At 41.7% G+C, this 25543-nt stretch overlaps 1 protein-coding gene across 3 annotated transcripts in view; it reads left to right on the forward strand.

Annotated features, from left to right (window-relative positions):
* The window catches only part of CNTNAP2 (contactin associated protein 2), a 2064732-nt gene that overhangs the window by 1934984 nt on the left and 104205 nt on the right, over window positions 1-25543 (forward strand). The gene's annotated exons all lie outside the window — the stretch shown is intronic.

The raw sequence follows: 25543 nt of genomic DNA on the forward strand, positions 1-25543 counted from the left end.
GCAGAAGAAGGAGATTTGGGTAGCAGAGGTTGACCAGTTGAGGGATAAGCCCTACATCCCATGTCAGAGAGTGGCCAAGAGCAAAAAGTATTCCAGGACTTAGAACCAGGAAGACACCAGGCAAGATAGGGAGCAAACAGAGTTGTAGCTAAGACCCCACGGGAAAGGGCCACATCCTCAACAAAAAGGCGGGAAGGAGGGGCAATAGCTCAGTCGGTGGGGTGGAAGTGGAAAAGGAAAGAGGGCCCAGACTCACAGGTCACCTGCTGTTTTAGGCATTGTGCTAAAAGTCTTACGTGTGTAAATGTGACAACTTAATGTCACAACAATCCCGTTAAGCAAGACCTATGATTATTATCCTTATTTTACAGAGGAGGAAACTAAAGCTGAGGATGGTCAGTATGCCCAAGTTACTCAACTAGTATGTGGTAAAGTAGAGCTTTGAAGCTGCGTCTCTCTGATGAGAGTCCATGGTTAAACAGATCAAAAGAACTTGTCATTAAGGGTCAAGGTCCAGAAGGAATGCAGCTGAAAGTCGAGTGATGCCATTATAATTTATTACGTATGCCAGTATGTTAGTGGAAAAGAGGCTTAGGCATCCATAAGGCATGGACCCTGAGACGTTGGTGAGCGCCCAAATGCCGCCACATGCATTCCACAGTTCAGTGAAGAATAATTGGACATTTTAAGTGTTCCTTCAGGGTTGTAATGATTCCATCAAAACAGTCCCTACACTATGACACTGATGTTCCTAAAGACACTGCACTATGATATTCCTAAAGTAACATCCACCATGAACATACTTGAAACAATGGACTTTGTTTCTTTAGTGAAACTCACAAAGTCAAGTTTGACAGGAATGTTGGGTGATTGCCAGGTTCCCTCACGCTGAGTAACACTCTCTTGTTCATCGGCATTTCACGTCAGGTGATTAAATTGGCACTTCAGCAAAATTACAATATGCAATGAGGCATGGACCTTCGAGGTCATGAACAAATAACATTGTAAAGGCAAATCCTCTATAATAACTAAGTATTTACTGTGCTAGAAATCTGTGTCAAGCTAAAAGCATAACATGAACTTCAGATGTATGAATGTTACACCCAGAGTTTTCTGTTCACCAAAGGAAAATTTTGCTGTGCAAATAAGCTAACTGTGCATGTGATGAGGTACATAGATAAACGCAAATACCTGTAAGGACATCCGCAGTCCCGACATGGAGGTGGCCTCATGGCCTCTTGCACCTGAGGGTAAGTTAAGGTGATGCTGCAGGTCCCACACGAGACTTCTAGCTGAGACGGACTCTCATCCACACCAGCCCCGGAGCTCGCTGCAGACGAAGGCAGTGTGTCTTAGCTCCACTGTATCCTAACGAGGAGCAAGTGCTCAGTAAATATTTGTTAAATTAATAAAGAGTAGAAGGGACAAGAAACAAAAAGCATATCGTGCAGAACGAGAGGGTATGGATGACGATGCTAAGACAATAAATAAAATTTAGCACAGAAGTGAGATCTGCCGTTCTCACACACCTTGCAATCTGGTTTTCCTAAAAGCAGGTGTCTGATAACAATGGAGTAGAAAGCATGTAGGCTTTGGAATCAGGCAAAGCTGGTGTCTTAGCTCAGACTAGGTGGCTTAAGCAACAGACATTTATTTCTCACAGTTCTGAAGGCTGGGAAGTTCGAGATCAAGGTGCCAGCAGATTGGGTGTCTGGTGAGGGCCCACTTCCTAGTTTGCAGACAGCCGTCTTCTCATTGTATCCTCACGTGACATAGAGAGAAGCAAGCTCTCTCCTGTTTCTTCTTAGAGGGGCACTAATCTCATTCGAGAGGGCTCCACCCTCATGATCTAATCCCAGATCCATCCCCTGATGCCATCACATTGGGGGTTAAGATTTCAACATATTAATTTGGGGAGACACAAATTACAGACACCTCAGTCTGTAGCAGCTGGTGGTGTTTGAATCCAGGCTCTGCCCCTTATCAGTGTTGAACCCTTGGGTACATTACTTGAACCTCGCAGGGCCTGGGTTCTCTCAGTTACAAAATGGGAACACAGTGCCTACTTGCAGGCTGTTAGCTTCCTGAAGTTGGAGTGTGTTGTCTTTTTTTCCTTTTAACTAATCTATTTGCAGCAGCCAGATCAGTGCCTAGCGTATAGAAAGTGCTCAAAAAAATATTTGTGGAGTAAATGAACTACCTTTTTAGTATTAAGCTAATAACATCTTAGGAAGTAACCAATGTAATGCCTGGTAATAATTAGGAAAATAATTACTGTTTTTTGAGGCTGGCTCTGTGCCAGTCATTATGGCGTGTGTTCTAAGTACAGTGCTGCCTGTAATCCTCACAACACTGCCCTGGACCACGGTTACCCTCATTGTACAGGACACGGAACCAAGGCTCAGAAAGGTTATTTTCTTAAAGCAGGTTTCCCAACAGCAGCACTGTTGCAGTTTGGAGTCAGATACATAATCCTTTGTTGTGGTGGTTGACTTGTGCATTGTAGGGTGTTTAGCAGTGCCCCACCCCCGCCCTCTACCAGCTGGATACAAGTAGCAACCCAAGTTGTGACAATCACAGCTGTCTCTAGATGTTGCCAACTGTTCTCCCCAAGGGCAGAGTCACCACCAACTGAGAACCACTGGCTTAATGTCCCCCCTAGTCATTGGTAGAGGTGGCATTTGAAACAGATGTGTGACACCAAGAGCTAGGCATTGCTTCCTGATAACACCTGCGTCTTTCGGAAAGATGAAGAATCAAGGAAGAGATCTGATACTCTGAAGATAAATTCTGTTAATACAATCAAAGGAGTCACAGTGAGGACCACAAAAGGCACGTGGGTGTCGGGCGAGGCTGATCACCGGCCGCCTCCTCCGGCCAACGTTCCTTAAAAGCTTGGTCATTGAGCAGGAGCAGGACTGATGAGAAGCACTTTAAAATTTCCCTCTGAAATTGGCATACACTTCAGTGAGAAACAACCAATACGCATTCACCAGCTCTGTACCTATCCACCTGGAAAGACGGATTGAACTTCAATAGGATATCTAGTATAAACCAGTAAGGTTTTCACACCCCCTAGCGATCCATGCCCACAGGGTGTTGGTTAGCTGAGTCGGCTGCTAATCAGAAACTGATCGCATAAAAGAAGGAAAAGGAGGTGGATCTAAATAACAGGACTCCACATGGAGCTCTTTGATGAGCACTGCTTGAAAAAGGACACATGAAAAGAATGAAAGAAGGATACCTAGTCAACGACAAGTGTGACTTCTAAAGGGAACAGAGGAAATATATTCTAGAAATAAAACGGTGATCGCTGTCAACCAACATCAGAATTTTGGAATGAGTTGCCACGTTTCTGAATCCTCCAAGCCAAGAAGGAAGTCAGCAATCCCTAGCAATGAGCGAAGCTTCACAAAGTAGAGATATCACCAGACCTAGTTATGTCCATCATTTACTAGCTGAGTGATGTCATAGACTTTATATGTCTGATTTTCAGCAACAGATTTAATAATCTTTCAAGAGAATCTTTAAGTCAATTGGAAGCCTGAAGCAGGTCTTCTGTATTACTCACGTTTTTCCAACATTTCTATCAACGCCTTGGATAAAGACACGAATAGAATGTTTATTAAGTTTGCAAATGACACAAAGCTGAGAGGGATGGTTTAATGGGATGGATTAAAAGAGGGATGGATGATAAAAAGCACTTCAAAAGCATCTTGACAGGCTAGAAAGATAGGATAAAAATAATAAGATGGAATATAATAAGAGATAAACTTAATTCCTGCACTTAGACCAAAAGAGAAAAAAAGCGCGTAAGTAGAAGATAGAAGACTCCTGGTATCACGGAAAAAGACTCAGGGTGTTGGTTTTATGGACAGTTTGATATGAGCCAACATTATGTAGTGACTGATTTTTTAAATAAATACAGTACTGAACTACCTTAATAAGAGAATTGTGTCCATAGCAAGGAAGTACAGTCAGACCTCAGCTGGGATGTCATGGCTGATCCTAGGCACCTCATTATAAGATGTATATTAATCTTTTAAGAAGACCAGATAGATAAAGGACCCCTAAAGGAAAAATCAAGAGACCTGAGGATATTTATACCAATCAAAAGATATGATTTAAGAGAAGTGAAAGAATCCGTTTTCAGTATTTGACAACTGCTCCATGAAAGAAGGGTTAGGCTTTGTAGAGGTTTACTCAGTGGGACCAGAGTAGCCCAGTGAGAGGAAAATTTCAGTTTCCTATTAGAAAGAACTTCCTAATAGCTAAGCTATTCAAAAATGAGTGGCCACTATTTTGAGGTAGTGGATTTCCAAGATTGAGAGTATTTAACAAAAGCTAAATGGAAATTTGTCCTGTACTTTGAGGAGTTTTCTGGATTGAGTGAGACCAGATTACATATAGCCTAAAAACCCTTGAAACCGTAAGATTATGATTTTTTTTTTTTAAAGTGAAAATTAAAGCTAGTATATTTTCCAAAAAGTCATAAAGTTATAAACCATACTCATCAGTTCATTCAGTCCCATGTAATTAATTCCTGTTGATCTGGAGGAAGTAATCAGGTTTTCCATTAGAGTTTTGTCATTTGTTACCCAATTCAGTTGTATTACCTAAAGGCTATCAGAAACTTACATTTTTTAAAAAAAAAAGTTCTTTTTATGAGTCTTCTTGAAAATCTTCATTTTGTAAAAACATCAGCATAAAGTAATGATTGTCTATAGAGAACAAAACTTAAAATAGCATGGTTAAAAATTTGAGTAGAATGCAATTAGCAGGGAATTTGGATATTTCTGTGACATATAACATTTTAGGATAATAACTAGAATTATGACTGATAACTTTATATCAGGACATATGTTTTAAATAAATTTTTTAAAAAGGTGGAAAATGCAATATTAAAGCTGAGAAGGTTCTCCTGTTCCATGTGAGAACTAAAAGGATAATTATATTTAGGGTTCCTTGATGTCATGCACCATTATGGGTGTATTATAGACATGAATTTAGAAGAATGTCGATATCTGCTGCTCATCATGTCACTATACATTCTGGGTTGTTAAACAGATAGCCTCTGTTTTCAGGATGGCAGTATTCATTTTAATTTTCTTTTTAGAAAGTAAAATCTGAGCCCTCTTTTTATTTTTTTCAAAATAACTATTTGTGTTATGGCTGTGCAGCATAGTAATACAAAATCATAATAAGGTAGACCTGTAGGAAATACCTTACCTTAATTAATTACATAATTAATTAAAGGTATTAATAACTTTTCTATAGGAAAAAGGTATTAATTCCTCTGTATGAGTTTGAGAAGCCGTACTTGGAAAGAAGTTGAATACTAACTAATGCAGAGTAATCATTGCTTTACTGACCAGAGCTATTTGTCAGTGGCAACGTCTGGGGTGGTAAAATTAAAGGTGAATGCTGATTCATTTGAATTTAATATAGTTTGTAAGTCATACTGGTCCCAGAGCTTTTTTCCAAACTACAACTATCAAAGCAACTGTGATAGAAGATAGACCTTTTTGTAGCCACTGTATGATTTCCATTATAACCTAAAATGTGAATCTTATGATCTGTTGTTAAGAAATCCTTATTCTAGGGTTTTCCAAAACTTTCCAGAACTTTGGCAAAGTCTCCTCACACAGCAGGAGATGACATACCACTATGTTCATTCACAGGTGAGGTGGTATAATCTGGTAGACATTACACTGCTCACTGAGTATTTCCAGCCAAAATAGTGACGAGTAGAAAAGACATGTGCAGTTTCTGGGCTAGAACATTTAATTGCTGATGCAAGGCCCTCTGGGGTCCTTCTGTCCCTTTGATAGGGTGACCGGCAAACCTCAAGACAGTGGTTGTTCCATCAAACTGGATCCCTCGGTGACCACAATGTACAGAGAACCCTGTCAACTTACGACGAATCTATAGCATCAAAAAGAACAAACCCTTTGCTTTCTTAAGCTACCAAGACTAGAGGGCTATTTGTTACTGTGGCACAACCTAGCCCATCCTGATTGTTACATAAGGATTGCAGTTAAGAACAGCCTTTGCAATCACACACATGGGTTTGCATTCTTACTCTGTCACTTACAAACAGTATGACTTTGGCAAGTTACTTAACATCTTGTGCATTCTGTTTCCTCGTGTATAAAACAGGAATAGTAAAGGTCCCTGCTTTACAGGATTCAACAAAATAACACGTTTAACAGGTAGCATGGGGTCTGCCCCGTAGTATGTGTGTAATAAACATTAGTTATTTTTATTAAGTCATAACTGAACAAGTATGTAGTCATCATTTGTCACGCGCCAGGCATTGTATATGTCATTGGAACACCAGTGGTGTCCAAGACAGGCACAGTTTCTTAAAGGGGCTTAGGTTCTAACTGGAAGAGAGCAGCAAAGGATGAAAAGGCAATTCGAAGTGGAAGGACAGGTGGCAGGATAAATGGAAGGTGGAAATACTGGGTTCTTTGGGAGCAAGAAGGAAGGGCACTTAACCCCGTCTAGGAAATAAGGGAAGGCACACCAGGGAAAGTGACATAGAAACTGAGTTCGGAGTGATAAGTTACAGTTATCCGGGCAAAGGCATGGGGAGGAGCGGAGGGCAGGGAGAGGAGGGATGTTTTAGTTCTCTGTTTTGTTCAGCAACCCACCAAACACTCTGCGGCTTAAACAATACTTTTTTATTTCACACAATTCTGTGGCCTGGGTTGATGGCTCTTCTGTTTCACGTGGTCTCAGCTGGGGCATAAGAATGACTGGATGGTCCACCGTGGCCTCAGTCACATGGCGTCCCAGGAGTTTCACTGGGGCTGTCAGCCGGTGGGGGGGACCCCAGTTCTCCCCTCCAAGCCAACCGCCTACCCCCGCTCCCACCCCACCACCCTGCCCCCGCCCTGGGCTCTACCTCATGGCTGCCTGGGCTCCCTCCCTTCATGGCAGTTGGTCTCTTTGAAGGAGCATTGAAAAAGCAAAGGTGCAAGCTGGAGGTCTCTAAGACCCAGCCTCAGAGCTCACACACAATCTCTTTACTAGCTGCTACTGGCCAGATCTGGGCTCCAGCCCAGATTCCAGGAAAGGGGAAGCAGGCTCTGCCTCTTGAAGGCTCGGCTCAGTGACAAGGTCACACTGCAAAAGGAGCACGTGGGCTGGGCAGTATTATGACCATCTTTGCAAACACAATGTGCTGTGAGGGAAATTTCAGGAACCTCAGCCAGTTTCATTCAGAAGGGTTGAAATTAGGGTAAGAAGCAGCAGGTGATGAAAATGCAGCAGCCGTAAGCTGGGTTCAGATCAAAACAGGCTTTATAAGGAGGACCAAATGTCCTGCTTTGCCCAGTTGCCTCGTGCCAGGACAAGTGTGTATCGTTAGCAATGCCCACGTTCACTCTAAAAATGTGGCCCAGTGTGTTGATGAATTGTACGGTCACCTATTGTGTTTTGGGTTCTCCCAGGAGGAGCTCTTGAGGTCAGAGGTCTGACCCCTGTTCCAGGAGAGGAGAAGCCCCTTGGTGGAGTAGTGGCAAGGGGGTGAGGACGTGAATACCAGCTTATTTAAGAAAGGACCCCAGGAAATACTAGTAGGGGAGTGGAGAAATGGAACAGGGAAAGGAATGGACCATTATCGGGCCACTCACGTTGCGGGCAAGCAGAGCTCAGGACCATGGGGGACTGTGGGACACAGCGCAGAGCAGGCGAAGCCAGGGCATCGCTCCTCCTCCTCCCCACCCGGTCTGGCTCAGGGCTGCTGCCAGGAGCAGTAACTCCCCAGCACTTCTGGCTTGCCCTGCATTCCTACCCTGCATGCTCCCCAGGCCAGAAGAAAGTGCAGCGCTCAGGGGATCACTGCCAGCCGTCTTTAGAGTCCGAGGTGAATGCAGAGACGTCGCCGTATTACTGGATTCCGTCCCAAGTCATGCTAAGGTTTTAATGTTGTCTTGGGGGCCAAAGGGGGTCACGGAAGGACTTTTTTTTTTTTTAAATTAATTAATTTATTTATTTTTGGCTGTGTTGGGTCTTCGTTTCTGCGCAAGGGCTTTCTCCAGTTGTGGCAAGCGGGGGCCGCTGTTCATCGCGGTGCGTGGGCCTTTCACTGTCGCGGCCTCTCCTGTTGCGGAGCACAGGCTCCAGACGCGCACGCTCAGTAGTTGTGGCTCACGGGCCTAGTTGCTCCGCGGCATGTGGGATCTTCCCAGACCAGGGCTCGAACCCGTGTCCCCTGCATTGGCAGGCAGATTCTCAACCACTGCGCCACCAGGGAAGCCCAGGAATTTTTTTTTTTTTAATCAGGAGGATAACCTGATCAGATCGACATTTTAGAAAGACAACACCATCTGCAGAGTGGAAAATACATAACAGGAAGTGAGTGAGAGGCTGCAGGGAGACCAAATCGGAGGTTGCTATGGTTATAACAGAGTTGCACATTGTCATGCATGAAACAACTTGGATGCACAGAGAAAATGCAGTGTCTTCATTTGTCTGTGGTCCAGTCTGGCTGACAGCTGAGTCTGACTTGCCGTTTCAGGAGTCCCTTCTGTCGTGCTCTGTCCCTCCTGAACGAAGGTGCTCGGTCTCTCAAGTGGCCCTCCCTATCCCCTGCTTCCTTCTGTAAACGTGTGTGCAGGTGTGTGGAACACAGAAGGGGGTGGGCGGCGAGATGTTGTAGCTTAGATGTTCTTTTTAACATCATCACAGGGAGGGACCCGGATCATTGCTGGTCCTTCCTTGAGTTTGCAAGATCTGCCACCTGCTGGCCTCCAGCCCAGTGTCCTGCGTCCACCTGGTCCCTGGGTGCTTGTCTGGCCTTGGATGCTAAGATCTGAGGTTGATGAACTTTGAGTCCCTCCTTGACTGAGGCAGTGCTCCCAGAGAGCATCTGCTATCACTCCCTTTGCTGCTTCTGTCCCTCACTGGAGGGGACAGAGCCCGAGTCTCTGTCATGTCCTCCCGCCTCCCCATGGCAGCCTCCCCACGGCAGCCCCGTGGTGGAGTCATGGGCTTCATCTCAGGGTTCGCTCCTCACAAGGGAAAGGCTGGAGAGAGCCGGAGACACATCTGCTCACCCCTCGTCCCTCTCTTGACGAGGCCAGGTTGCCCAAGTTGGTGCCGAGTCCCCTCCGTGGCAGGCGCCCCCCACGCCCCGCGTCGGGAAGCTGGGCAGCAGCTCTCCACGCGGGTCCTCCCCTCACCCGCTGTGAGCACGCTGCCTGCCCCCTGGGCCAAGCTCAGCTCTTCTCTCTCCCTCTGTGTACCTTTTCTCATAGTCTTCTTGGGCTTAAAAATAAAGCCTTGCTTTTACTTATTCTACCAGGTAGCTGTTGACCCCAAAAAGAAGTGCCGGATAACAAACAGTTCCAACAGTCGCTTTTTCTCACTGATCTGCAGGTCAGTTAAGAGTTGAGGGCTCTGTGGTGCACCTGGCATGCTCCTCCCGGGACTGTAGGGTTACACGGGCGTATTCATCTCAAGCCACTGATAGCAGCCCATTCGGGTGAGCACTTTTCAAGCTTTTGGTCTTGCCACTCCCACTAGCACACCATTGTCTGAATTAAGCCATTTGACCAAATCCTGAGTCAAGAAGAGGAATAAACTCTTGCTTCTTCAGTCGGAGAAACAGCAAGTGACGAGGAGGGAGAGAGGGCTGGGGGAGGGGGCATGGATGTAATCTACCGTGCTCCCTGTCACCAAATCCTCCTGCGATTAAGAAGTAGCTTCGTGTCTTCCCCATGTTGGCTGGAAGGGTAGGTACTGTCTCTATGTCACAGGAAAACTCTGTGACCTGCTTTGCTTAGTCCTTGATGGCTTAAAAGCTATGAGTAAAGGAATTTGGGGAAATCATGTATTCACTCAAAGGTATGTTGAACGCTTATATATGCCAAGCGATAGCGATGAAACAATAAAACAGAAAAAGCCCTTGCCTTTATGAAGCATGTGTTCCAGGGGGCATGGACAAAGACTGAGAAAATAATTGTGTAATACAATGTTAGCTAGTGGTAAATGCTGAGAAGAAAAATAAAGGAGGATTCAGGGAAACCCTCTCGGAGAAGGTAGGAGGAGGTGGCGTTTAAGCCGAGACCTAAACGAAGCGAGGGCGCAGTATGTGGACAGTGGGAGGGGAAGTGTCCCGGGAAGCGTGGAGGGCGGTGCACAGGCTGGGAGGCCGAGGCGGGGGCATATGCGCCGCTTGTTCAAGGAGCAGCAAGAAAGCTGGGGTGGCTGGACCACGATGGTGACAGGACAGACGGACACAGCTGGAGCCTTAGCCAGCAGCTAGACAGCAGGTTGAAGACCATCGCGGAGGTGAGGTGGGAAGAAGCAGGTGGCTTGGATCCGACTGAGCTGTTAGGCGCATCGTTCCAGCTGCCGGGTGCTGTGCTAACTACAGCAGGGGTGGATGGGCAAGGGCAGGAGGGACTCGGGAGAGCAGCCGAGCTCCAGCTGTAGAGCCCAGGTGAGAGATGGGCCAAAGCAGTTACCGTGGCAGCAGTGGAGAAGCATTTGGAAAAGGAATATATTGAATATATTGAAGGAAGAGCCCACAGTATTTGGTGATAGATCGGGTGGTAGGTGAAAAAAAGATAAAAGATGGCTCCCCAAGATTTTGGCCTGGGTAACTGGGCACACGGTCGTACTATTTACTGAGAATGACATTGGGAGAGAAGTGGTTTGGGAACCAGGGGATAAAAAGTAAGACTTCTGTTCTGGACACGTTCCAGAGTATTCCGTGGCTGCATGGTCCCGTGGCACATGTCAGAAACTGAACACTACCTGGAGTAACCCTCCCTCCTCCCACCTCTACCCGCACTCCTTCTGCAGGCAGATGGTGTCTTGGGTTGACTTGGACACGGTCATTACTCAGAAAGGCAAAAGAGAAAAGAATACAGCTCCACTGGAGAATAATACAAGCAGCATCTCCATACCATGGAATACTGCTCAGTAATAGAAAGGAGCAAACTATTGATACACAAAACCACTTGGATAAATCTCCAGGGAATTATTCTGAGGGAAAATCCAATCCCAAAAGGTTGCACACCTAATGATTCCATTTACATGGCATTTTTCAAGTGACAGAATTTTAGAAATAGAGGACAGATTAGCAGTTGCCGGCCGTTGGCGACAGGGGTGCGAGGGAGGGGTAAAGAGAGGCCAGAGGGGTTGTGGATATAAAAGGGCAACATGAGGGATTCTTACAGTTGAATTTGTTCAATATCTGACTGTGGTGGTGAATATACAGCCTGCACAGGTGATCCAGTTATATAGAATTAAACACACACACACACAAACACACACACATGTACAAAGTCTGAGTACCCTCAGTGAATTGTATCCATCTCAGTATCCTGATTGTGACATTCTACAGTAGTTTTGCAAAATGTTTCCTTTGAGGAAAACTGGGCAAAATATACAAGGTATCTCTATTATTTCTATAACTGCATGTGATTCAACAGTTACCTCAGTACCAATTTCAATTTTAAAGAAGTAATCGAGGTAAAAGAGGATCTACTCCACACTATTCTCTGGAGTTATTTATTCATGGGGTGGTGTTTAGTAAGTGTCTACGAGGAGCTGGTACCCGAGACGCTGCAGAGGGGTGATGGGCAAGGAGGAGGAACATGCAGCGGTCACACCATCGTCTCCTGTTCATGCCTGACTTTCTTGCCTTCACCAGTAGAGATTGGGAAATGCACAGGAATTAAATATTTATCTACAGCTTAGGATTCTGTAGTTCTTTTAGAGCTGTGATTGAAGGGAATGATTAACAGAATGCATTTTTTTAAATGGAGGCAGAGAAAAATGTGGTGGGTTGAACTGTCTGCTACTCCTTTCAGAGAGAATCCCTGATAGCAGTTCGTCGCCCTGTGATTTCCCTCTGCCTCCTGCATTGAATGCAGCAAAATTGATGAATGAACAAATGGCAAATAGTTAATTGAAATTTCTTCTCATTTGCCTTCGGCTTTTATTATAATGATTAAAGAAGTAGTAAAACACTGATGAGAAAGCTTATTTAAGTGGTAGGCAAGAAATAATATTAAAACTGAAAAGATGCAATTATATCTAATTTTTCACGTCCTAAAGAAAATATAACATAGTCTTAATGTCCAAAATCTTCTCAAGGCTGAGGGAAGCCTTCTATTTCGATGGAATTTGTCCCGTGAGTTAGCTTGGCATTCTTTTTTAATTGCATTAATAACTTTCATTCTCAGAAATCCATTGGGTTTTTTTTTTTCATCATCATTACCTTCATAGAATCATAGAAGTGTCTAGAATATAATGTATTTAAACCTCATCATATCACAGCTAAGGAAAACAATGCTCACAAAGGTTAAGTGACTGGGCCAAGATCTCATATGGCAGGTTCGTTCAATATCCTTTCCAAAATAATACACTCTCGGTGGCATAATCATCTTCCCTTGTCACCCAAATGTGTCTTTAACAAATACAATTGATAATTACAGCAGTATAATCAAAAGACACACTCTCAACATCCAGATAAAACAGCTGCAAAAACAAATCTTTTAATAAAGTTTAGGCTGGAAGTGGAGATTACGAAGAGTAAAGGCTAGGCGCGCAGGCTCTGGCATCAGACACCTGGGATCAGCTGTCCCATCTGCTAAAGGAGCTACAGCAGGTTCCCTGCATATCTCAGCTTCAGTTTTCTTAATTATAAACTGTGGGTAATAGTAGTACTGATGTCAGCTGCTTTGCTATGAAGATTAAAAATGGTATGATGAATGTAAAGCACTTATCACAGTGCTTGCTACATAGTGAGTGCTCAGTACATCTTAGGCAGTGTTACTACATCTAGTCTGTGACTTTTAATTAATAAAAAATAAAGGGAAGTCTGAGCTCAATACCAAGTCACTCATAAAAACAAGGAATTAAATAAGCACTGAAAACTTTGGGAAACGTTCAGTTGGAAACAAATTGGTACCATCATATCTCCACCTTTCTTTTACAAAATTAAATTATTTTTCATTAACAAAGACAAACCAAAAAAGGCATTTATTATTAAAATTCAGTGAGAGAACATAAGTTCTGTTTTTATGACGTTTTTAGTATTTGGTTAAACCAGATTGTCAAAAGCAGGGAACCTATTTTTGTCCCAAATCTTCAGCTCACCTGTTTTGACATACAGTGTATATTTGTATACCCAATTATTTCTGAATAAGCAAACACTTTGAAAGCCAAAATTCTTCTTATTATAATATTCAGAAGTATTCCAGAAGACACAGAAAATTTAACTTCTTATATTCATGTGGTCAATCATCATTATTCATAGATTTCATATTTGCGAATTCACCTACTTGTTAAGATCTCCTAGTGGTGCTTTTGTGGTCATTTGCAGAGGTGTGCAGAGAAGCACTGTCATTTTCGTGGTCTATTTAGTGCCACGTCTTTTTGCATTTGGGGGCTTTTTATTAGTGATTTCCCTGTTCGGAATGGCCCCAAATGAAGTACTGAAGCGCTGTCTGTTGTTCCTAAGCGCAAGAATGCTTTGTGCTTCACAGACAAAATATGTGGATTAAATAAGCTTCATTCAGGCATGAGTTACAGTGCTTTTGGCCGTGAGTTTAATGTTAGTGAATCAACAACATATGTTAAATAAGGTGTCTTTAAACAGAAACACACATAAAACAAGGTTAGGTATTGATTGGTTGATGAAATGCTGTGACCAGAGGCTCGCAGGAACCTTGCCCTGTATTTCCCCTGAGAGCCACAGTTCAGTGTTTGCTAATTCGGTGTTTGCACTGACTATAGAAAACATAAATACTGTGAATATTGAGAATCAACTGTATTATATTTAACCCCCTATCACATAACCGTGATGATACATTATATTTGTAGGGCACTTTGCAATTTTAAAAGCCCATCATAATTATTATCACATATGATACCCATGGAGGTTAAGATGAGAGTCATTATTGCCCAATGAAACAGAGTAACAGGTCCAACTGAGGTTACCTGGTAGAACTGGATCTTTTCCTCCTGGTCTGTGACATCTCACGATGCTTCATGAAGCACAAAGATTAACTGCCACTGAGCACTGCTTTATCTTACGACCCAGGGAAGGAGAACATGGTGTATTCTGGGGAAAGGAGTCTGAGCCATGAAGATCCCTTGCATAATCTTATTACTGACGTAGAATTTAAACGCTGGAGACCTTGAAGATTAGCACATTGGGATGGAAAGAAATCAGGCTATCTTTCATTTGAATACACTGAAGGACAAAATAGAAAAACAGAATGAAGAGTGGACAGAAGAAGCAGATTTAGCCAATATGTTTGTGCTTTAGAGAATCCCCCAGCAGCCTTATGGCCACATTTGGGAAAGCTGACCTCCCTGCAGACTTTTCTATAATAGTTGAAGAAAGCACAGAGAAGCCATAGAAATACAAATATTTGCTTGGAAGAGTTATTCATCTCTTAAAAATTGGTAGGATGTGAATAATCCTGCTATTTAAAAGAACATTAAATGTTTACAGCAGATATTTCATATGACCATTATGTTTTCTGCCAGCAAGCATGGCTACATTTTAATTGTGACACCTCCATGCTCTGGAAATAAGATAGATAGACTGTTGTCTAAGATTTTTTTCTGCTTTTAAATGTAGCTATTAAAAACAAAGTGTACTTACGTAAGGAAGCTAATCTTCTCAAAGAAACTTTCAATGATTTTTAATTTGTAATTCAAACTACTTATCCCAGGTAAATTTATTCTCAAGCTATAATTCCATCTTAAATGTCCAGGAGGAATTAGCATTTGAAGTATGAACTCAGAGGATAAAGCAAAGTCATGGATCAGGAAGAAGGCACTATTCCATTTTTCTTTGTCACTAGCGTCAACTTTATTTAACAGATTGTCCTTCAGTCTTGGCTACAGTACCTAGACAGATACAGTGAGGAACAATGTCTGCTGAGCTTACTAACTTCACCTTGCAGATGGGTTCCTACTCAAACCCTTACCTGATAGATGAGGAAAGAGGCGCGGAGAATTTAAGTGACATGTGCCAGGTCATATAGCAAGTTAAGTGGTGGAGCCAGGATTTCAGGATGAGTCTTTCTGTGCTGGCTTGTCTGTTTTTTGTCTGTGCTTGTTTTATGAATGAGAAAGGCCCTGGGAGATAGACATAATGTATTTATTTGACAGTTCAAATAGAGGATCATGTCAATCCCTGATAGCTTTCTTCTGTCCTCTCTTCTTCCCCTTCCCCTCCATCTCCCAGGGCTGGTCCTTGTGTCCGCATCATTTGCAACCAGCAGAGGTCTCCAGGATGTCTGGAACCCTGATATAGAGACGCACGCACAGAAGGACCTGACTTCAAATTTCTAGTTAATATGGGAGGTGCAATAGGAGGCAGAGAGGAAAGAAAATTCAATCAGTAAGAACAGGCCCAACACAGACCATATGCATAAATTAATTTTTGTAGGACTAATTATTAAGCATATTCTAAAACATTAAGTTTTTATTGATTTTTCTTACTATGAGTTATAGGAATCAAAGCCTAAAACAAGTAAACACATTTAGTTCTTCTTTTAATAGTAAGGTTATTTAATTTAAGTTAATTAATATCAAATTAAAGGCAATATCAGGTAGAAATGGAGTCATGTTATTAATTTAAAACAAAGTGACCTAGTCTTGCAAATGACTTACTATCATGTGGCTTAATAGTTTGAAAGTTTGATTTTACTGACTTTTTTTTAAATGTAATTAATTGACTTTATTTTTTAAAGCAATTTTAGGTTTACATAAAAATTAAAGGGAAAGAACAGAAAGTCCCATATACCTGCTCACCCTTCCCCACATGCGTACATAGTTTCCCCTGTTATTAACGTCTTGCTACACCATAGTTATCGTTGGTGTTATATACTTGCCACAGCCTAGCAGGTTTCTTATAAATGATGACAAAATGTTGATACAGTATTATTAACTGAAGTCCATAGTTTACATTAGGCTTCACTTTTTGTGTTGTACAGTCTGCAGATTTTGATAAATGTATAGTGAATGACTAGTCTCCACCATTGCAGTGTCATTAGGATAGTTTAGTCTAAAAATCCCTTGTGTTCCAACTATACTTTCCTCCTCACCCCAAACCCCCAGCAGCCACTGATCTTTTTACTGTCTCCATAGTTTTGCCTTTTCCAGAATGTCATGTAGTTGGAATCCTAACCTTTTCAGATGGACTTCTTTTACTTAGCAATAGACATTTAAAGATTCTCCATGTCTTTTCGTGTCTTGATAGCTCGTTCCTTTTTATTGCTGGATAATATTGCAGCCCTATTTTGCTGAGGGAAAAAAATCAAGAAGCTAAATTTGAATAGTCATTATAGGAAAAAGGTAGAAATCAATAAAGAAAAACAGTTGTTCAGCTTTGCTCATAATTATATGAACTTCACAGCTCTTTGCCTGGTTAACATCGATGGCAAGCTGGATGCCACCAATCAAGTGATTCCATTTCACGCTGTGTGCTGTGTGGGGTCTCCTTTGCCTGACTCACGTTTATAATCATCTTAATCCTAAAACAACTGTTTTTAACAAATACACATATATCCTCTTTAAGATAATGTAATTCTGTTAAATTAAATTAAGAGGGAGATTTCACACTAATAATTAAATTGGTTTTGCATGTTCTGTGGCTCTGTTCTGGTTATGTGTTTCTTAATAGTCCTTATCTATTTTTGAAAATTGTTGCAGTCATTTCTGTGCTACATTTCCCAAAAAGTCAATCAGAGCCTGTTCATCTGAGGTATCTGCAAAACCTTTCCACAAAAATTGAACACTTTTGAGGTTCAGAGAAATGACTCATTAAGCCGCAATTCAATTAAATTTAGCAAATATTTCTTGTACAAACACTATATGCTTGCAGTTGGCATAGGGACCTGTTTTTAAACTTCCTGTTCATTTTATTTTGACTTTTTGATAAGAGCAGATTAAAATACCTTCTTCTGCAACAAAAGAAGGAAAAAAGCCCTACTGTATATATTGAATTTCGAAGACACGAAAGGAGAGCTGAACGGAGAATGAAGGGATCTCTCTCCTGTGCCTGTCTCCCTTTGATTGCCTACATCCCCCAAAGCTGCAGCATTTTCCATACCAGGTGCCCTAATAGGACTCTATCAGCTCAGCACTTCCAAAAAACTCAGCTGTCCCCACGTTCCTAGAAGGTCACTGTGCCCTCCAGAGCTGCACTTAAAAAGCCATCATGGGATGTGGAGGAGAGACAACAAATCTTTTCTGGGAAAAGGTTGAGGAGGCTAAAGAGTGGGGAGAAGGGGTGGATGCTGACCCATACTTGTGCTTCCAGGACCAGAATTACTCTGCTCTCTGCATGCAAGGTGACTTGAATGAAAAGACTACATGTCACTATGACATGTACCAGGTACAGTCCTTGCGAGGGTTTGTTTTCTTTCTTTTTTTTTTTACTTGAAGTATAGTTGATTTATAATGTGCCAATCTCTGCTGTACAGCAAAGTGACTCAGTTATACACATATAGACATTCTTTTTTTTTATATTCTTTTCCATTATGATCTATCCCAGCAGATTGGATGCAGTTCCCTGTGCTACAGAGTAGGACCTTGTTGTTTCTCCCTTGTACATGTAATAGTTGAGATCAGACTTGTGGTTGCCAAGGGTGATGGGGGTAGAGAGAAGGATGGATTTTGAGGGGTTTTTATACAGATTCCTACCCCCGGAGTGAAATAACAAAGATTTGAAGCCGTCCCCTACATGGGTACAGCCAATACGTACCAATTTATGGTTCTTTTCACCCACCCTCATTCACCCAGCTCATGAAACGCTGATGCATGTTAGATTCCCTCGCTTCCACTCATTCTTGGAAGCAAAGGGATGAGTTAGACACACACACACACAGACACACACACACACACACACAGACACACACAGACACACACTCACACCACACCACACACACAGACACACACATAGACACACAGACACACACACACATACACACACACATACACACACACACACACACACCATGGATTAGTCAAGAGGACAGAAACGCTCTCAGCAAACCCATTCAGCACCAGAATAGCCAGACATTCTGCTCTCTGCCACATGGCACCTCCTAGGACGGCTTCCACAGGCCAGGTCCGGTTGACGGGGGCTGGCTGGACACCTTGCTTGTCCTCTTTACCAAGACGAGCTTCTTTATGGGACAAGGAGCCCTGCAGACAGATACTTTTGGAGGAGGCAGCAGGGGAGCAGACCCCCCCTCTCCCTGCACACACGTGTGGCATCAGCAACAGAAACATCTGCCGATGATGAACCAACTTTCTCATAAACACTGCAAAGCACACATTATTTTTGTCAAAGACGTTTCTGTCTTTAATGACAAACCTCATTGTTTTTTGAAGAGAATTCCTTTAATAATGATAAAAATTCAGGTGGCATTAATGAAAATTTGTAATGTATGTTATAATTAGAATCTATTTTCAGTGTTATATGCAGGATATAAATGGATTTCCTTTCTCTATCAATAAAAAACACGTTTAAGTATTCACAGCATCCTAGATTTTTAAAAATAGCAATGTAATTGCATAATATAACATTTTTATATATCTGGTATATATCTGGTCTTGGTATTTAAGGCGATAGAAAATGAAATTGAAGCTTGAAATAAAAAGTAAAGAGCAAGTAACAATTTTTAGCTGAGATAAAAGGGTTTCTTGTTTTTAAAAAAGCATTGTACATAACAGTTTTCATCTTCACATTTAGAAATCAGAGCCCAACCCTCTTTGTCACACGGTAGAAAAGAGAGACACAGAAAATCAAGCTGATTAACTGCTCTATTCCTGTGCAAATTCTAACCCTTAAATATTTCTCTATAATGCTTCCAAGGAAAGGAAATAAATCTACAAGACATTTTTTGCTATTTTCAAAGCTCCCTGTATTTTGATTCCCACTGTGAAGGACAGGAATATGAAAGCTAAACCCATTTTGCAAGGATGAGAATTCTTACTCATGTTCTTTATGCTATTATTCAAGAATGACAGCGATCAGGTTTTAGAGCCTGCATTCCACAGGTGTGAGCAACAGACAACCCTGCCACGTCCTGTCTTCCATGCAGATGGAATCTATACCCTAAATTACTGCTGTGGATTCATTAAAGCAGGGGTTCGTTTCCCACTGTAATGGGGGGCCATTCCAGTTTCGTATGTCAGACCCATCACTCAAACTGGCGTTCAGGCTCACTTCTCTGCAAAGCCCTTCCCCAGCGCTATCCTGCCTCCAAATGCAAGTGATAAACATGTCAGCTTGCAGTGCTTTCCCCATCTCTGAGGACCATCAATCATTGCAGTTCAGAGAAGCTTTTCTATCAGCCTTTTGGGGTTTATACCCATGAGGATATTACTTTTGTGGTTGCACAAAGGAGAATTATTACTTGAAATGGCTTTGGTGTTTCCTCAGTGTCTTTTTTAGCTTCTTTTCATGAAATTGACCAGCACAAGTCAGACTGTACATTTATATGAATGCAGATCCCGGGATGTAAGTGTCCTGATGGTGCTGAGTCCTGTGGAGACGGGGATATGAGACCATCCAGTACTTAGAGACCTCCTCAAGGCACAGGGAGCCGTGGCTTGGTGTTGAGAGGCCATACTTAATTCACCACAGGCTGAATTAGAAAGGGCAGTTAACAGTAATAAAAGAAGTATGTAAATAACTTTGAGTTGAGGTAGGAAATCTTAAAGATCAGTAGAAGAACACACATACACACACACACACATAAAAAAAAAACAGCCTTTGACATCTCAGAAGAAGCAGCGCTGAATTTTATTTCCCTCTGTTGATTTCACCACACCATGAGTGGCACCTGGATGGCAAAGAAAACTCCAACAGCAGTAACATTAACATTTCATGTTTTAGTACTAGAAGAAAAAAATAAATAAATAAACATGTCCCAGGTCGGCAGCAGTTCGGACCAGGAAAACCCAGGAGCAAAGTCATTTTCTTGCAAAAGACAGGTTTTCAGGGAAGGAAGTTTACAAAATTCTATAAGAGAGTTGAAAAGGAAGATTTTTCTCTCCTCTTGCCCGGGAGGACAAAGGCAAGCCTACCCAATTGGGCTATTAGGGTAAAGTGAAATTTACTGAAGGCTGTGGATCAGGAAAAAAAACTGCTAGAGTTTTGTTTTCAAACCGGTTTAGGTCTTCAGATTACTTATAGTCACAGCGTAGAAAGTCCAAATTTCTACAAGTTCTACATTTCATCTGAAGTTCAAGATAGGTTAAAGCTGATGGGTTTTAACTGATGAAAACAGTGCCTCTGATTTAACATGTTTGCAGTGATACGTTTGATGCTATAGTGCAGTGAGTCGTCATTAAGCACAGCTTAGGTGACAAAGAACTGGTTCCAAAATGAAAAGGGAAGTTTAGTGCCTTCCGCCTGGAGAAGAGAGAAGACAGCGGTTATAAGATCACGTTAGTCAGTGCTCTTGCTCTGCCGTTTGAGACTCCTGAGTGGGCAGATTCGACCTCATCTGAGGGTGGACCAGCTAGTGAAGCAGAGGACGCTGCAGGGCACCCCGGCCACCACCTACAGACCAAACACTTCATGAGGGGACCAGAGAAGACCATCTAGCTGCTTTCCCATCCTTCTCCCAGAACCCCAGCGTCTATTCTCGGTGTGTGTCTACACCACACTGGGCCCCCTCTCTGGTTGATGTGAAGCATATAACAGATGGAACGTTCTGGGCTAACAAGTGGCAGATGGCTATAATTGCCTGAAACATCTACACCGGCAAATTTTCTTTTTTATTTTCATAAAATTTCCCCCAAATTCTGGTGTGAGTAGAGATTTTTTGATGGAGCACCGTTGTATGGCCACTATGATTGACAAAAATATTTAAGAAAAAGTGACAAAAATCCACTAACTGAACTTGAACTAACTGGTCTAGTTCTTTATAACCCTTCACCACCATCTCAGTACACACATACACACACACACACACACAGGTGCGCGCATGCGGACACACATACACACTCGCACGGACTTGCACAAGCACAAACCTGTCCTTAACGTGGTATTTTCTCCGTGACACTGAAGGCAGCATAAAATAGTGAAAAAGAAAATCGCCATATTGAAGTCAGATAGAACTTGGCTTGACTTGCAAACCAACTGCCCGACCAGCAAGATGACTCCTGGTATGAGGTTCTGTCTCTGAGTTTTAGGGGCTTGTTGTCAGTATGTATGTGCATAACTGACTCACTTTGCTGTGCAGCAGGAACTAACACAACATTTTAAATCAGCTAGACTCCAATAATTTTTTTTTAAAAGTTAATGATAATAGATGTAAAGAACTTGGCACAGTAGGTGGTCAAAGACACTCAACAAATTGAGGATAAACAAGGAAACGGGTTGTGAATCGGCCTGTAGCCAATTCCGGAAATGCCTTATTAACCTTTTGAGATACAGCTGCAGGTTTCACCCAAAAGTACAAAACATCACTGGCAAGATGGGTGAGGATTTCCATCTCACATTTTTCATCCTCTCGTTTCTGATAGATTCTAAAAAAGCCTACAAGCAGCCTAGATGTTTGTGAAAGAGGAGAAGGCACGGCTTGACATGATTGAAGGTTGAGTTCACAGTAGGATTCTCCATGCTTCCAAGTTTCAGGTTTAGGATCTAAGGCCCTTTGGTCCAGAGAGGGAAAAAAAAGAGCAGAAGGTGTGTCCCACTGTTCTAAGTCTGTGCTGTGCCTCCGTTACCCCAGAACAACCTAAGCAGCCTTCTCAGCCGTGGCCTTTATCCCAATCTCTCCATTCTCAAAAGACACACTGGCACCCATCGCTGCAAAAAGGCATAAAAATAATTTTTTAGTCAAAAAAAGTTATTGTTTTTATTCTCTCATTTAAAAATATACTCATTAAGCTCTACCTAATTAAACATTGTTAAGCTTATGTATAACTAACCTCAAAATAATAATTAAGCATTATTACCTTTATGTATAATTAACATAGAAAGATGAACTCACTTTCTGGTTATCAATTTCGGTAAAAAATAGAGCTCCTGTAACAATTTTGAATGAATTAAAACCTATCATCTTTCCCTTTATAAGGTGGAGAATCGAATCTTTGTGTTACTTAAAAACAGTTTCAGCACAAAAGCTTTTATTTTGTATCTGTTTCCTTCTTGTAAATTGTCTAGGTAACAGTGATTATTAATTAATGACTGTTTATCAAAGGTCTTAATCTTAGTTAAGAATGAAGCAGTTACAATTTTTACTAACATAATGAATCCTTCTGACATATAGCATTGTAAAATTTCACAAAATTAAGCACTTTTTTAAAATTCATGATTACCTTCTCATGTAGCTGAATACAATTATGTGAGTGTATGCATAAATTTTAAATAAGTTATGGAAACAGTGATGATTTAGGTAACTCATAAAAACAATGTGGGGAATTTAGAAACTTTAAATCATAAGAAATTTGACCCTGGTCTTGTATAAACCAAATTGTTGTGCTGATATTATTTTTATATGGTAAACTAAATTTTAAAGACTCTAAATAATGCTCAAGGCTCTTCTTTTACTTGAAAGGAGCCTTTTCTTCTTATCTTGTAGCAACAGTAACAAAGGCTATTTTGTAAATACAGTTTTCAGTGTCCACAAAAGAAACACAAATTGCTTAATATTTTTCTTTCTGTCTTTTAGATATTTTTGACAGTCTGAAATAGAAATTCTTAAAGTGCACCCATAATGACAGGATGATTATTTCGATTAATTAATTTTTAAAGTTTACCAAGAGAGAAAAAAAGAGGGGGGAAAGGACTAGAAAAAAGGAGTGAGAGGGGGCCAACTTCAGACACTTATGAAATTATCACTATAAACAACAAACATCCTTCCTCTGCAAGAAGAGAAGATACACGTTTAGATTCAAGAAAACCCATTTTGACGTATATTTATATGCAAAAGATAGTTATTACAACTGGTTTAGATAATTATTTGGGCCTTGAAAATTTTATCAAGCAGCATATTTTAAAGCCAGCATTTATTAATCTTCACGGTACAGAAATGTAGGAGAGAGGTATCTACAAAAACCAAAATGCTCTCTCTTTTTTAGACAGACAGGATAATCTCCTGCTGTTTCTTCCCTTTGTGTTCTAAGGCATCTCTCAAATGAACAATTTTGTTCATGTCCAAAGTTCCCCAGAGCAGCCACTGCAATTCAAAATTATTCCAGGTGAAACTGCCAGTTAGAGAGAGAAGCATATAAATTAAGGTGATGTGGGGCAGCAGGTGTTTATCCCAGAGGAAATGCATGGTTTATGTCCATTAGACACTGTGAGAACTGCAGTGCTCCCAGAGGCCAGTGCTGGTGCAGCCGCCTGCCTTCAGGACTTGGCTAAAGCCCAGTCGACAATCAGAGGCCAGACAATACCTTCTGATTCCTAGAAGACTGAACAAGGCAGTCTCAGGAACACGGAGATAAGACTAATGAGGACGTTCTTATACGGTTTTGTTTTTTGTTTTTTAACATCTTTATTGGAGTATAATTGCTTTACAATGGTGTGTTAGTTTCTGCTTTATAACAAAGTGAATCAGCTATATGTATACGTATATCCACATATCTCCTCCCTCTGCGTCTCCCTCCCTTCCACCCTCCCTATCCCACCCCTCTAGGTGGTCACACAGCACCGAGCTGATCTCCCTGTCCTATGTGGCTGCTTCCCACTAGCTATCTATTTTACATTTGGTAGTGTATATATGTCCATGCCACTCTCTCACTTCGTCCCAGCTTACCCTTCCCCCTCCCTGTGTCCTCAAGTCCATTCTCTACGTCTGCGTCTTTACTCCTGACTTGCCCCTAGGTTTTTCAGAACCATTTTTTTTTTTTTTTTTTAGATACCATATATATGTTTTAGCATACGGTATTTGTTTTTCTCTTTCTGACTTACTTCACTCTGTATGACAGACTCTAGGTCCATCCACCTCACTACAAATAACTCAATTTCGTTTCTTTTTATGGTTGAGTAATATTCCATTGTATATATGTGCCACATCTTCTTCATCCATTCATCTGTCTGTGGACACTTAGGTTGCTACCATATCCTGGCTATTATAAATATAGCTGCAGTGAACATTGTGGTACGTGACTCTTTTTGAATTATGGTTTTCTCAGGGTATATACCCAGTAGTGCGATTGCTGGGAATAAACCTACCCAAGGAGACAAAAGACCTGCAGGCAGAAAACTATAAGACACTGATGAAAGAAATTAAAGATGACACAAACAGATGGAGAGATATACCATGTTCTTAGATTGGAAGAATCAACATTGTGAAAATGGCCATACTACCCAAAGCAATCTACAGATTCAGTGCAATCCCTATCAAAATACCACTGGCATTTTTCACAGAACTAGAACAAAAAATTTCACCATTTGTATGGAAACACAAAAGACCCTGAATAGCCAAAGCAATCTTGAGAAAGAAAAATGGAGCTGGAGGAATCTGGCTCCTGGGCTTCAGACTATACTACAAAGCTACAGTCATCAAGGCAGTATGGTACTAGCACAAAAACAGAAATACAGATCAATGGAACAGGATAGAAAGCCCAGAGATAAACCCACACACATATGGTCACTTTAGCTTTGATAAAGGAGGCAAGAATATACAATGGAGAAAAGACAGCCTCTTCAATAAGTGGTACTGGGAAAACTGGACAGCTACATGTAAAAGAATGAAATTAGAACACTCCCTAACACCATACACAAAAATAAACTCAAAATAGATTAAAGACCTAAATGTAAGGCCAGACACTATAAAACTCTTAGAGGGAAACACAGGCAGAACACTCTGACATAAATCACAGCAAGATCCTTTTTGACCCACCTCCTAGAGAAATGGAAATAAAAACAAAAATAAACAAGGGCCCAGGTTCAATCCCTGGGCAGGGAACTAAGATCCCACAAGCCTCATGGAGCATGCAAAAAAAAAAAAAAGAAAATGCTTCTAGAAAGGAGAAATAGGAGGGCAGAACAGAGAAAATTGTAACTATTCCTAACAGTCCTTAAAGAACTACTTGTTTAAACTTTTTTAAAAATGTTTTTAAAAGAATGACTAGAAGTAGCCAGGTGAAGAGAGAGGCAGAGCAAGGAAAAGGGAACAGACGGAGAAAAAGCCGTGGTGTGTGAGGAATAAGGGAAGCCCCTTTGCCTGCCCAAAGTGAGGTGGGGGAGGGGGAAGAATGGGCACACCAGCTCAGACCGAGCTGGATTTCCACACAGGACAGAGTACAGTTGGTGACCACGTGTCTGCATTGTTTATAGTGGCACCCAAATGCCATCAACCATTTTTTCTCACCAACCACTGCGGTGAGCACCTCTACGTGTGACCCTCAGCACTTTCTGCCTCATTCCAGCAGCCTAATAACAACCCCGCCCGGTTTCCCCTCTACAGTTGTTTCACAGATCAAAAGATACATCGCGTGGAAGGCATGATCTGAAAGTTTAATGTGCCCTAGAAATGCACAAAGTGATTATTAGTCTGTGCCCAGTCATTTCTTAGCTTAACAAGCT

The sequence above is a fragment of the Balaenoptera physalus genome, assembly GCF_965194825.1.
Source record: "Balaenoptera physalus genome assembly, chromosome: 8".
NCBI lineage: Eukaryota > Metazoa > Chordata > Mammalia > Artiodactyla > Balaenopteridae > Balaenoptera > Balaenoptera physalus.